Source organism: Scyliorhinus torazame, chromosome 9 (assembly GCF_047496885.1).
Source record: "Scyliorhinus torazame isolate Kashiwa2021f chromosome 9, sScyTor2.1, whole genome shotgun sequence".
Lineage (NCBI taxonomy): Eukaryota > Metazoa > Chordata > Chondrichthyes > Carcharhiniformes > Scyliorhinidae > Scyliorhinus > Scyliorhinus torazame.
In genome coordinates, this window is record NC_092715.1 from 75736455 (window position 1) to 75749290 (window position 12836).

General features: G+C 48.5%; 1 protein-coding gene across 5 annotated transcripts in view; it reads left to right on the plus strand.

Annotated features, from left to right (window-relative positions):
* Positions 1-12836, plus strand: part of ccdc125 (coiled-coil domain containing 125) — a 118562-nt gene that overhangs the window by 20703 nt on the left and 85023 nt on the right. For 4 of the 5 annotated variants that reach the window (XM_072516173.1, XM_072516176.1, XM_072516172.1 and 1 more), the window contains one exon: positions 12112-12208. The exons of the other annotated variant lie outside the window; for it this stretch is intronic. The gene's annotated coding sequence lies outside the window, so the exon portion shown is untranslated. The remainder of the gene's footprint in view (positions 1-12111; positions 12209-12836) is intronic. 5 annotated transcript variants of the gene reach the window in all.

Sequence of the window (12836 nt, forward strand, 5' to 3'; positions counted from 1 at the left end):
GCCACCCCCACCCAGAACCCCTGTAGTGCCGGGCATGACCAGAATATGTGGGTGTGATTCGCTGGGCCTCTCGAGCATCTCGCACACCTATCCTCTATCCCAAAAAATTTACTAAGCCGTGCTCCAGTCATATGCGCCCTGTGTAGCACCTTAAATTGTATCCGGCTTAGCCTGGCACACGAGGACGATGTGTTTACCCTACGTAGGGCATCAGCCCACAGTCCCTCCTCAATCTCCTCCCCCAGTTCTTCTTCCCATTTCCCTTTCAGCTCATCTACCATGATCTCCCCCTCGTCCCTCATCTCCCTGTATATGTCCGCCACCTTACCGTCCCCCACCCATGTCTCTGAGATCACTCTATCCTGCACTTCCTGCGTCGGGAGCTGCGGGAATTCCCTCACCTGTTGCCTCGCAAAAGCCCTCAATTGCATATACCGAAATGCATTCCCTTGGCGCAACCCATATTTCTCCGTCAGCGCTCCCAGACTCGCAAACGTCCCATCTACAAATAGATCTCTTAATTGTACTACCCCAGCTCTTTGCCGTGCTCCAAATCCCCCATCCATTCTCCCCGGAACGAACCTATGATTGTTTCTTATCGGGGACCGCACCAAAGCTCCCGTCCCTCCCCTATGCCGTCTCCACTGTCCCCAAATTTTCAATGTAGCCACCACCACCGGGCTTGTGGTGTATTTCTTTGGTGAGAACGGCAACGGCGCCGTCACCATTGCTTGCAGGCTAGTCCCCCTGCAGGACGCCCTCTCCAATCTCTTCCACACCGCTCCCTCCCCTTCTCCCATCAACTTACACACCATTGAAACATTGGCGGCCCAGTAGTACTCACTTAGGCTCGGTAGTGCCATGCCCCCCCTGTCCCTACTACGCTGCAAGAATCCCCACCTCACTCTCGGGGTCTTCCCAGCCCACACAAAACTCATAATGCTCTTCTCAATTCTTTTGAAAAAAGCCTTCGTGATCACCACCGGGAGGCACTGGAACACAAAAAGGAATCTCGGGAGGACCACCATTTTAACCGCCTGCACCCTACCTGCCAATGACAGGGACACCATGTCCCATCTCTTGAAATCCTCCTCCATCTGTTCCACCAACCGTGTTAAATTAAGCCTATGTAATGTACCCCAATTCTTGGCTATCTGGATCCCCAGGTACCGGAAGTCACTTGTTACCTTCCTCAACGGTAAATCCTCTATTTCTCTGCTCTGCTCCCCCGGATGCACCACAAATAACTCACTTTTCCCCATGTTCAGTTTATACCCTGAAAAATCCCCAAACTCCCCAAGTATCCGCATTATCTCTGGCATCCCCTCCGCCGGATCCGCCACATATAGCAACAAATCATCCGCATACAGAGATACCCGGTGTTCTCCCCCCCCCCCCCCCCCCCCCCCCCCCCCCCCCCCCCCTAAGTACTCCCCTCCACTTCCTGGAACCCCTCAATGCCATGGCCAGGGGTTCAATCGCCAATGCAAACAATAACGGGGACAGAGGACATCCCTGTCTCGTCCCTCTATGGAGCCGAAAATAGTCAGACCCCCATCCATTCGTGACCACGCTCGCCATCGGGGCCCTATACAGCAACTGTACCCACCTGATATACCCGTCCCCAAAGCCAAATCTCCTCAACACCTCCCACAAATAATCCCACTCCACTCTATCAAATGCTTTCTCGGCATCCATCGCCACCACTATCTCCGCTTCCCCCTCTGGTGGGGGCATCATCATTACCCCTAGCAGCCTCCGTATATTTGTATTTAGCTGTCTCCCCATCACAAACCCAGTTTGGTCCTCATGGACCACCCCTGGGACACAATCCTCTATCCTCATTGCCATTACCTTGGCCAGAATCTTAGCATCCACATTCAGGAGGGAAATGGGCCTGTCTGACCCGCATTGCAGCTGGTCTTTTTCCTTCTTTAGGAGGAGCGATATCGTTGCCTCTGACATAGTCGGGGGCAGCTGCCCCCTTTCCCTCGCCTCATTAAAGGTTCTCATCAGTAGCGGGGCCAGCAAGTCCAAATATTTCTTATAGAATTCAACTGGGAATCCGTCTGGTCCCGGGGCCTTCCCCGCCTGCATGCTTCCAATCCCTTTCACTACTTCCTCCCTCTCAATCTGTGCTCCCAGCCCCACTCTCTCCTGTTCCTCCACCTTAGGAAATTCCAGCTGATCCAGAAAGCACATCATTCTCTCCTTCCCGTCCGGGGGCTGCGCTTCATATAATCTTTCATAAAATGCCTTGAACACTCCATTCACTCTCTCCGCTCCCCGCTCCATCTCTCCCTCCTCATCTCTCACCCCCCCTATCTCCCTCGCTGCTCCCCTTTTCCTCAGTTGGTGGGCCAACAACCTACTCGCCTTCTCCCCATATTCGTACTGTACACCCTGTGCCTTCCTCCATTGTGCCTCTGCCTTACACGTAGTCAACAAGTCAAATTCTACATGTAGCCTTTGCCTTTCCCTGTATAGTCCCTCCTCCGGTGCCTCCGCGTATTGTCTGTCCACCCTCAGAAGTTCTTTCAACAACCGCTCCCTTTCCCTACCCTCCTGCTTTCCTTTATGTGCCCTAATAGATATCAGCTCCCCTCTAACCACTGCCTTCAGTGCCTCCCAGACCACTCCCACCTGTACCTCCCCATTATCATTAAGTTCCAAGTACCTTTCAATACACCCCCTCACCCTTAAACACCCCCCCTCATCTGCCAATAATCCCATGTCCATTCTCCAGGGTGGAAGCTGTTGTTTTTCTTCCCCTATCTCCAGGTCCACCCAGTGTGGAACATGATCCGAGATGGCTATAGCCGTGTACTCCGTCCCCGTCACCTTTGGGATCAGTGCCCTTCCCAAAACAAAAAAATCTATTCGTGAAAATATTTTATGTACATAGGAGAAAAACGAAAACTCCTTACTCCTAGGTCTACTAAATCTCCAGGGATCTACTCCTCCCATCTGCACCATAAAATCCTTAAGCACCCTAGCTGCAGCTGGCCTCCTTCCGGTCCTGGACCTCAATCTGTCCAGCCCTGGGTCCAGCACCGTATTAAAGTCTCCACCCATTACCAACTTCCCCACTTCTAGGTCCGGGATTCGTCCTAACATACGCCTCATAAAATTGGCACCATCCCAGTTCGGGGCATACACGTTCACTAATACCACCGCCTCCCCTTGCAGTTTGCCACTCACCATCACGTATCTGCCCCCACTATCCGCCACTATAGTCTTTGCCTCAAACATTACCCGCTTCCCCACTAGTATGGCCACCCCCCTGTTTTTTTCATCTAGCCCCGATTGAAACACCTGCCCCACCCATCCTTTGCGAAGTCTAACCTGGTCTGTCAGCTTCAGATGCGTCTCCTGAAGCATAACCACATCTGCCTTAAGTTTCTTTAGGTATGCGAGTACCTGTGCCCTCTTAATCGGCCCGTTCAGCCCTCTCACATTCCACGTGATCAACCGGGTTGGGGGGCTCTTTACCCCCCCACCTTGACGACTAGCCATTTTCTTTTTCAATCCAGCTCCTCACCCGGTTCCCACGTAGCTGTATCCCCCCCAGGCGGCGCCCCCCCGCCCTGACCCCCCTTCCCATACCAGCTCCCCCTTCTCCCCAGCAGCAGCAACCCAGTTAAACCCCCCCCCCCCGCTAGATCCCAAGCTAGCGTAATTGCACCCCCCATGTTGCTCCCAGAAGTCAGCAAACTCTGGCCGACCTCGGCTTCCCCCCGTGACCTCGGCTCACACTGTGCGAGGCCCCCTCCTTCCTGCTTCCTTGTTCCCGCCATGATTACCATAGCGCGGGAACAAAGCCCGCGCTTCCCCTTTTGGCCCCGCCCCCAATGGCTGGCACCCACAGCTCCTCTTCCTCCCTCACCCCCTCCCCCACGACATGGGGAAGAGAGAGAAGTTACAGGGTCGCAGGTTTAACAACCTGGGAAGTCCTCTCTTCCCCCTTTCCCCCCCTTCATCCCACAAATTCACCCCCCCACTTTGTCCCAAACGTTCTTTTTCTGGCCCGCTCACTCCAGCTTCTCCTCGACAATAAATGTCCACGCCCCGTCTGCCGTTTCGAAATAGTGGTGTTTCCCTAGATGTGTGACCCACAGTCTTGCCGGTTGCAACATTCTGAATTTGACCTTCCTTTTATGCAACACCGCCTTGGCCCGATTAAAGCTTGCCCTCCTTCTCGCCACCTCCGCACTCCAATCTTGATACACGCGGATCACCGCATTCTCCCACCTACTGTTCCGAGTTTTCTTGGCCCATCTGAGGACCATCTCTCTGTCCTTGTATCGGAGAAATCTCACAACTATTGCTCGAGGAATTTCTCCAGCCCTCGGTCTTCGCGCCATAACCCGATAGGCTCCCTCCACCTCCAGCGGACCCGTCGGGGCCTCCGATCCCATTAACGAATGCAGCATCGTGCTCACATATGCCCCGACGTCCGCCCCTTCTGCACCTTCGGGAAGACCAAGAATCCTTAAGTTCTTCCTCCTCGCATTGTTCTCCAGCACCTCCAGCCTTTCCACACATCTTTTGTGTTGTGCCTCGTGGATCTCCGTTTTCACCACCAGGCCCTGTATGTCGTCCTCATTCTCATCAGTCTTTGCCTTCACGACCCGAAGCTCCTGTTCCTGGGTCTTTTGCTCCTCCTTTAGCCCCTCAATCGCTTGTAATATCGGGGCCAACAGCTCCTTCTTCATCTCCTTTTTGAGTTCATCTACGCAACGCCGCAGGAACTCTTGTTGGTCAGGGCCCCATATTAAACTGCCTCCTTCCGACACCATCTTGCTTTGTGCCTGCCTTCCTGGCCGCTGCTCTTGAGGATCCACCGCAATCCGGCTACTTTCCTCTCTTTTTTCCATCCGTGTCCAGGGGAGATTCCCTTCTGGATTACCGCACAGTGTTATTTGCTGTTAAAATTGCCGATGGGGCTCCTATTAAGAGCCCAAAAGTCCGTTCCACTGGGAGCTGCCGAAACGTGCGACTTAGCTGGTCATCGCCGCACCCGGAAGTCCCCATAAATGGCAACCTTGACAAATAATCACAGGAAAATGGGTGGCTCATGAATCGGAAAACATCCACCCTGTAAAGGGTGGAGTTGATGCTCAATAAAAACAGCAGAGCACCTTCCCACATCCCGCAACCCTCCCAAGACCAAAACCCCCACTGTGAAATGTAGCCCCACCCCCCACCCCAGTTTTGGTCCTGGAATGGACTTGTTCAACTCCTTGTATTGGAAATTCACAAATTTAAGCATCGTGAAACACTGAACCTTTATTGTCCTCCTTCCATTAATCTGAAAGCTGGGGCCTGGGTGGAACTTGTCTTGGTTGCCCTACTCCCCCTGCTCCCCCTCCTCAGTCCAATTCTCTCCCCTGCTCCATCACCCTGCTTTTCCTGAATGCTGTGCTTAAGAACATAGGAACTAGGAGCAGGAGTAGGCCATCTGGCCCCTCGAGCCTACTCCACCATTCAATGAGATCATGGCTGATCTTTTGTGGACTCAGCTCCACTTTCCGGCCTGAACACCATAACCCTTAATCCCTTTATTCTTCAAAAAACTATCTATCTTTATCTTAAAAACATTTAATGAAGGAGCCTCTACTGCTTCACTGGGCAAGGAATTCCATAGATTCACAACCCTTTGGGTGAAGAAGTTCCTCCTAAACTCAGTCCTAAATCTACTTCCCCTTATTTTGAGGCTATGCCCCCCCCTAGTTCTCCTTTCACCCGCCAGTGGAAACAACCTGCCCGCATCTATCCTATCTATTCCCTTCATAACCTTGTATGTTTCTTCTATGTATATGCTTGGTCTTGATTCCTGTGTGCACGGACATGGTAGATCAAAAGGGAATATTTAAAATGTAAGGGGTCTGTGGGCTGAATAAGCACATTGCTGATGCAAATGTTAGCTATCAAATACGTTAGAATGATTTTCCATATTGGCAGTAGTTTCAATGTTTAATTATGTTGATTTGCCTGTCGCTGTGCTCTGGCAACATAATGCCTGATAGTTGATTCATGCTTACTGGGTAAGCCTGGGAGTTCAGATTTGGTTTTGACATGCTACAAAGTGAGAGAGCCTGTCAGTTCTTGCTGTCAATTTCAATAAGAATGACCTCTTGGCTGCGGTACTAGAAGGTGACTCCTACCTGTTGGAATGCCCTTCAGGAACAAGGGCATAAACTAAAACGGTTGGACAGTGCAGTGATGAAGCCTGGCGTCTTTCAATATCTCTACTTTGAAAATGGAAGCAAAGTAAAAATTGGGATGCAGTGAAACTTGATTAACCTGCCCTCGTTAACCTAAATAATTTATAAAATGGATTTCATGACTGCCACAATGAATGCAAAATGTTTTACCTTAGCAGAGGGTGAAAATGCCTATTCAAATCAGGTAAAAATGCCGGAAGAAGGTGTCTAAGCTGCTTGCAGTCAAATTCCTCCACTCACTGGATTCCATGTAAGGAAAGGGTTGGGCACAATGATTGTGTGTCCTATAGGCCTCTCCACAAGAGAAATAGCTTGTCATTTATTGTCAAGACTTTTCCATGATGAATAACCACTTAGATGAAGTATCTGAAGTCCCATGGAACTCAAGAAAGAAGTAATGGTATTAATTGTATTTCATTGTATGTGGGTGGTAGGCATTAATTGGGGATTCACTAGTTCCCCCTTAAATAGAAGCAGGCGGAAACTGTGGTTGTTGAGTTGGGTGGTGCATGCTTTTAATGTGTAACTCTTAAGGAAAAAGTATGTAAAACATTGATTCCAGTTCTATTCTTCACCATCTGGTTATTGAAATGGAAAATCGTAGCAGAGATGGTTGCCCAAAGGTGGGGATTGAAAACTAATAGAACATTTTAGTTGGTAAATTAAAATCCTACTGACCATTTCAAAAATGGGAGAAAGCAAGTGTAAATTGTTGGGGTATGATGACGCTTTGATAATCTGTCGGAACAATATGACAGTGGTAGAATGAATTGGATATGTAGACATGGATTATATGCCCCCCATAGAGAAAACACGATATTCCCTTAACATTGTATATATAGAAGTAAAATCAGAAATAAAGTATTCTGTGAGATGGATTCCCATCCATTGAATATTGAAGGAGGTTTGAACCTTCTATTATAGTTCACGTCTGAAAACGACAAAAGAGATATCTGTTAAATACTAATTAGGCATGGTTAGAATTTGATAGATTTCAGAAAAAAAGATGGTCATTCCATGGATTAATATATCATGGATTTCAGCAATTGAAAAGAAGATTGATGCAAACCAAGATGAGGATCGGTATTAGTGTTTACATTACTGGATTGTGCTAAAATGTCACAAATGGACAGACAATTGGTTTCAACTGCTGTTTGGTCCTTGGAGAAGGAGACCCTGTTGGATTAGTTGTCTGCTATCTTCACACAGTTTTACAGTCACTTCAGCCGACGTGGAATGAATGAGACATTTCACAGTGACACAAAAAAATAAGATGACTCGATCATTGCTAGATTTAAGTAAATTTCAGATATTGACACCAGCATCAATACAACAGAAAGATTAAAGACGGGTAGTGTCTAGATGAAAACACCTATGTCAGCAGAAGATAAAATTGGAATAACAGTAATGGCCAGTTGAATGCCGAAGGGACAGTTACAGAGCTCTTCCGGTGTGGTTCAATGTATCATTATGGGCACTTTGGAAGAATACCAGTATAAGGGGAAAACAACAATTTAAACCGTGAGAAGAGAATGATGATTTATTGGCAAGTGGACTCTGGTAGAGGCGTTGCCATGGAAGATACAGTTTATGGTGACTGACAAATAACTGCCAAGCATTCACCCCCCACCCCGCAATGAACAGCTCCTCAAACACGGTCACAAGCATTCCCCACCTTTTCTCAAACCCCTCTGCAGAGCCCCTTAACTCATACTTTATCTTCTCCAACCGCAGGAAGTCGTACAGGTCACCCAGCCATGCTGCTAACCCTGGTGGCGATATTCACCGCCACTCCAGCAGAATTTGCTGCCTTGCAATCAGAGAGGTGAAGGCCACAACATGGGTTTTCCTCCTCTCCATGAGCTTCTCCGAAACCCCAAATATCACCAGCAAAGGATCCGGGTCCACTTCCTCCTCCACTATCATCGCTAAGACCGCGAACACTCGCGCCCAGAATCTTCCCAACTTCGCAACCCCAAAACATGTGCGCATGATTCTCTGGACCCCACCCACACCTCTCACACTCCTCTGCTACCCCCTGGAAGAACCCGCTCATCCACCCCCGAGTCATATGCACCCTGTGCACCACCTTAAACTGTATCAGATTCATCCTTGCACAGGAGGAGGTCCCGTTTACACTACGCAGTGCCTCACTCCATACTCCCCAATTGACCTTCCCTCCCAACTGCCCTTCCCATTTCTCCTTGATCTTCCCGCTTGATCTGACCACCCGCTCGCCTCCCTGCTCCCTCAGCCACTTGTATATATTCCCAATTCTTCCCTCCCCTTCCACATCTGGAGGCATCAGTCACTCCAGCAGGGTGTATCCCAGAAACCTAGGGAACCCCCTCCAGACCTTTCGTGCAAAGTCCCTAACCTGCAGATACCTGCACTCACTCCACCTCGGCAGCTCTACCCTCTACCTTAGCGCCTCCAAACTGGCGAACCCTTCCTCCAAATACAGATCCCTCACCTTGACCAGCCCCACTTCCCTCTACCTCCTGTATACACTGCCCATCCCACCCAGATCAAACCCATGATTCTCGCACAGCGGTGTTAACACCGACATCCCTTCCTCCCTAAAATGCCTCCTCAACTGATTCCATATCTTCACCGTGGACTGCATCACCGGGCTACCTGAATATCTACTCGGAGCCATTGGCAACGCTGCCATCACAAAAGCCCTCAAACAGGACCCCTTACAAGATTCCTCCTCCATCCTAACCCACTCCACCCCTTTTCGGCACCTTCCCCACCCATACAAAGTCCGATTTTCAGAAAAAAGGCCTTTGGTATAAAGATCGGGAGAGCCTGAAAAATAAACAAACAACCTCGGCATAAAATTCATTTTCACCACTTGGACCCTTCTTGCCAAAGTCAACTGCAGTGTATCCCACCTCCTGAGAACCCACCCCTCCACCAGCTTCGTTAAGTTCCACTTATGGAGCCCCGTCCATTCCCTCGCAATCTGAATCCCCAAATACCTAAACCTATCCCTCACTACCGTAATTGGCATCCCATCTAAATTAGCCTGCTGTGCCAGCTCATTCACTGGGAATACCTCACTTTTCCCTCCATTCAGTTTGTACCCAGAGAACCCTCTAAACCTCCCCAGCAGGCCCATAATCCTTCCATACACTCCAGCGGATCCGTAACATACAGTAACAGGTCATCGCAATAGAGTGACACCCGATGCTCCCTCTGCCCCCTCATAATCCCCTGCCACTCTGCTGACCCTATAAGAGCCATCGGCAATGGCTCTATGGCCAGCGCACACTGCAACGGCGATAGCGGGCACCCCTGCCTCGTACCCCTGTGTAAGTCAAAGCTTCACAAGCTCATATTATTCGTCCTCACGCTCGTCCTTGGTACCACATACAACAACCGGCCACAAATACCGGCCCAAACCCAAACCTTCCCAAAACCTTAAACAAGTACCGCCACTCCACCCGATCAAATGCCTTCTCCGAGTCCATGGACACCACCAACTCCGGAACCAGAGCTCCCGACGGATTCATTACTACATTCAACAGCTGCCTGCCCTTCACAAAGCCTGTTTGATCTTCTGCAACCACCCCCAGGACACAATCCTCCAGCCACCCCACCAACAACTTAGCCAATACTTTCACATCCGTGTTCAATAGTGATATGGGCCTATGCGACCCACATTCCACCAGCACCTTCCCATTTTTTGGGATTAGCGTGACTCCTGTGCCATTGTCTCCGGCAGTTCCCCCTTCATTAAACGCCCCCAACAGGTGTGGTGCCTGTCCTTCGCAAATTCCTGAAAAAATTCCACCGGGTACCTGTTCCCCGACTTCATACCCCTGATACTATCCAGCACCTCCCTCAGCCCAGGGGCTCCTCCAACTCCTGCCTCTTTGCTTCCTCCACTGGGGAATCTCTAGCTCATCCAGCAGAATCACATCTAGTTTTGGACTTTGACTTTTGCAAACACGAGCTGTTTGGGTACAGTCTGTACCTTGCCCATTGTGAACAGCAGCTGGGACATGCTGTTTGATGCAACCACCAGTCTTTGGCATATATGGCCGACATACCTAGCATCACTCTGGCACTGAAATTCAAAACACATTACTCATTTGTGAGATAGGCAGAACGGCTTGACAATCCCTGAAACCATTCTCGGGAATCTTTTCTGCAATGCTTTCACATCCTTCCAAAAGTGTGGGGCCCAGAACTGGATGCAGTATTCCAGCTGTGATTGAATTTGTCTTATGCAAGTCCAATAAGTCCAACATAAATTCCTTGCTTTTGTACTCTATGCCCTTGTTAATAAAGCCTAGGATGCTGTATGTTTTATTAGCTATCTCTCAACCTGACCTGCTATCTTCAATGCTTTATGCACATATACACCCAGATCCCTTGCTCCTGCTCTCACTTTAAAAATGTACTCTTCATTTTAGATGTTCTCTCCATGTTCTTCCTGTCAGAATGAATCATTTCATATTTCTCTGCATTGAACATCATCTGTCACCGCGGTGTCCACTCATTCCACCAATTTGTCTATGCCCTTTTGAAGTTCAACACTATCTCGTCACAATTTATAATACTTCCAAGTTTCATATCATCTGCAAGTTTTGAAATTATGTCCGTAAATTAAATGAAATGAAAATTGTTTATTGTCACAAGTAAGCTTCAAATGAAGTTACTGTGAAAAGTCCCTAGTCGCCACATTCCAGCGCCTGTTCGGGGTTTGTGTCATTAATATATATCAGGAAAAGCACAGGTGCAACTTTGAAACCTGGGGAACTCCACTGCAAACCTTCCTTCAGCCCACAAAACGTCCATTAACCACTCACCAGTTGTTTCCTATCACTCAGCCAATTTCAAATCTTTGTTTTAATTGCCCATTTTATTCAATGAGCCATAACTTTGCCTAACATCTGTCATCAGCACACTTTTTCTTCATTATCTTAATTTCTATTTTTATTGCCATCCAAGAAGCTCTGGATTTGTTTTCAGTACCTTTCCCATTCCAGGGAAGATACCTCGATTGTACCTGAATGCACTCGTCTTTGAAGGTAGCCAGATCTGTCAATACCTCATTGAAGTTCACTTCCCCCAGTTAATTAGTTTTATTCTGGATTGATCTTTGTCCACCCAAAACTTTATGATACAATGGTCACTGTCCCCTGAATGTTCTGCTACTGACACTTGATCCGTTTCATTCCCAAGAATCATATCCAGCAGTGCTTCCTTTCTCGTTGGACTGGAACAATTTCCAGAACACACTCTCGGAACTCTTGTCCCTCTCTGCCCTTTACACGACCACAATCCCAGCATTCGGATACTTAAAGTCCGCATTATAACTGCTCTATACTACTTCACCTCTGTAATTTCTTTGCAAATTGTTTCCTCTGCTTGGTATTTCATGGATGATAGACTACACCGAACAATCTAATTGCATCTATTTTGTTCCTTAACTTTAGACAAATACATTCTGTCCTTCAGCCCACTGGGAGCCTTACTCCAGAATTGCAATACTCTACAAAATGAATACCGTCACCCCTCTTCCCTTTTCTCCTTTTCTATCTTTCCTGAACACCTTGTGTCCTGGAATATTTAACACCTAGTCCTCCTCTACGTGTTATGTAGGTTAGGTCATTGTTCCTTGTGGGTTAATGTTGTTGCTCTTTATGATATGATGTTATATCCCAACAGCGTCGCCAATACTGTGGGTATTTCTATTTATCTCGGTGAACCACAAGCCTTCCCTTATATCGATCAAATGACCAGACAACCAGTTAGTTAGTTCAAAAGATGGTTTATTTACATACACAAGGGTTACTTCGACATATAAACACAATATCTATTACGAGTTAAACTACACCTATCAGCTACAATAACCTATACTTAACTTCAGGGCGACCGGCACTGTGCAAATGGATAAGGCCTTGATCTGGATTTCACTTGGCTGGTTCGAAGAAAGTGGCTCTGTCTCTGCTGGACTCATCCATCAGGTAGCGATCGTTGGTCTTGAACTTAGCTGGCTGTTCCTGCTGCAATTGGGTTGGCACAGGCAGGATCCAAAATGGACAGAACACATGGCTGTGCTCTCTTTTATCCCCCTGCGATTTTGCGCTCTTTGGGGCGGTCTTTGATCTTGGACCCAATAGTTCGACAGGGCTCTGATCACTGCCTTCGATTTCGGCCAATAAAGGGGCGGGTGCCTTGGTGGCTGGGCGGGTCCTTAGCGGTCATTGACCTTGGCAGTTGGGCTCTCTGAGTAAAGGGAGTGGCGCCAATCAGTCTGTGGCTGTACCGGTTTCTTGATTGGAGTTCTATTGTTCTGGGGAATGGGCCATTAAAATGCAAACGAGCAGGGGTTTTGATCAGGTCTAGCTACCTGCGTTTCAAATACATAGAAGCTCTGTATCTGTCTGAGTCCTGGGTTGGCCATAATTCCCATGGTCCTTTGCAGGTGGCCATCTCAGATGGCTACAATGTACACTACAAAAAGTGAGAGTAAGAAAAAGTTATGGATTTACCTTGCTGGTGGCCGGCACGGTAGCATAGTGATTAGCACTGTTGTTTCACAGCGCCAGGGTCCCAGGTTTAATTCCCACTTGAGTGACTGTCTGTGCAAAG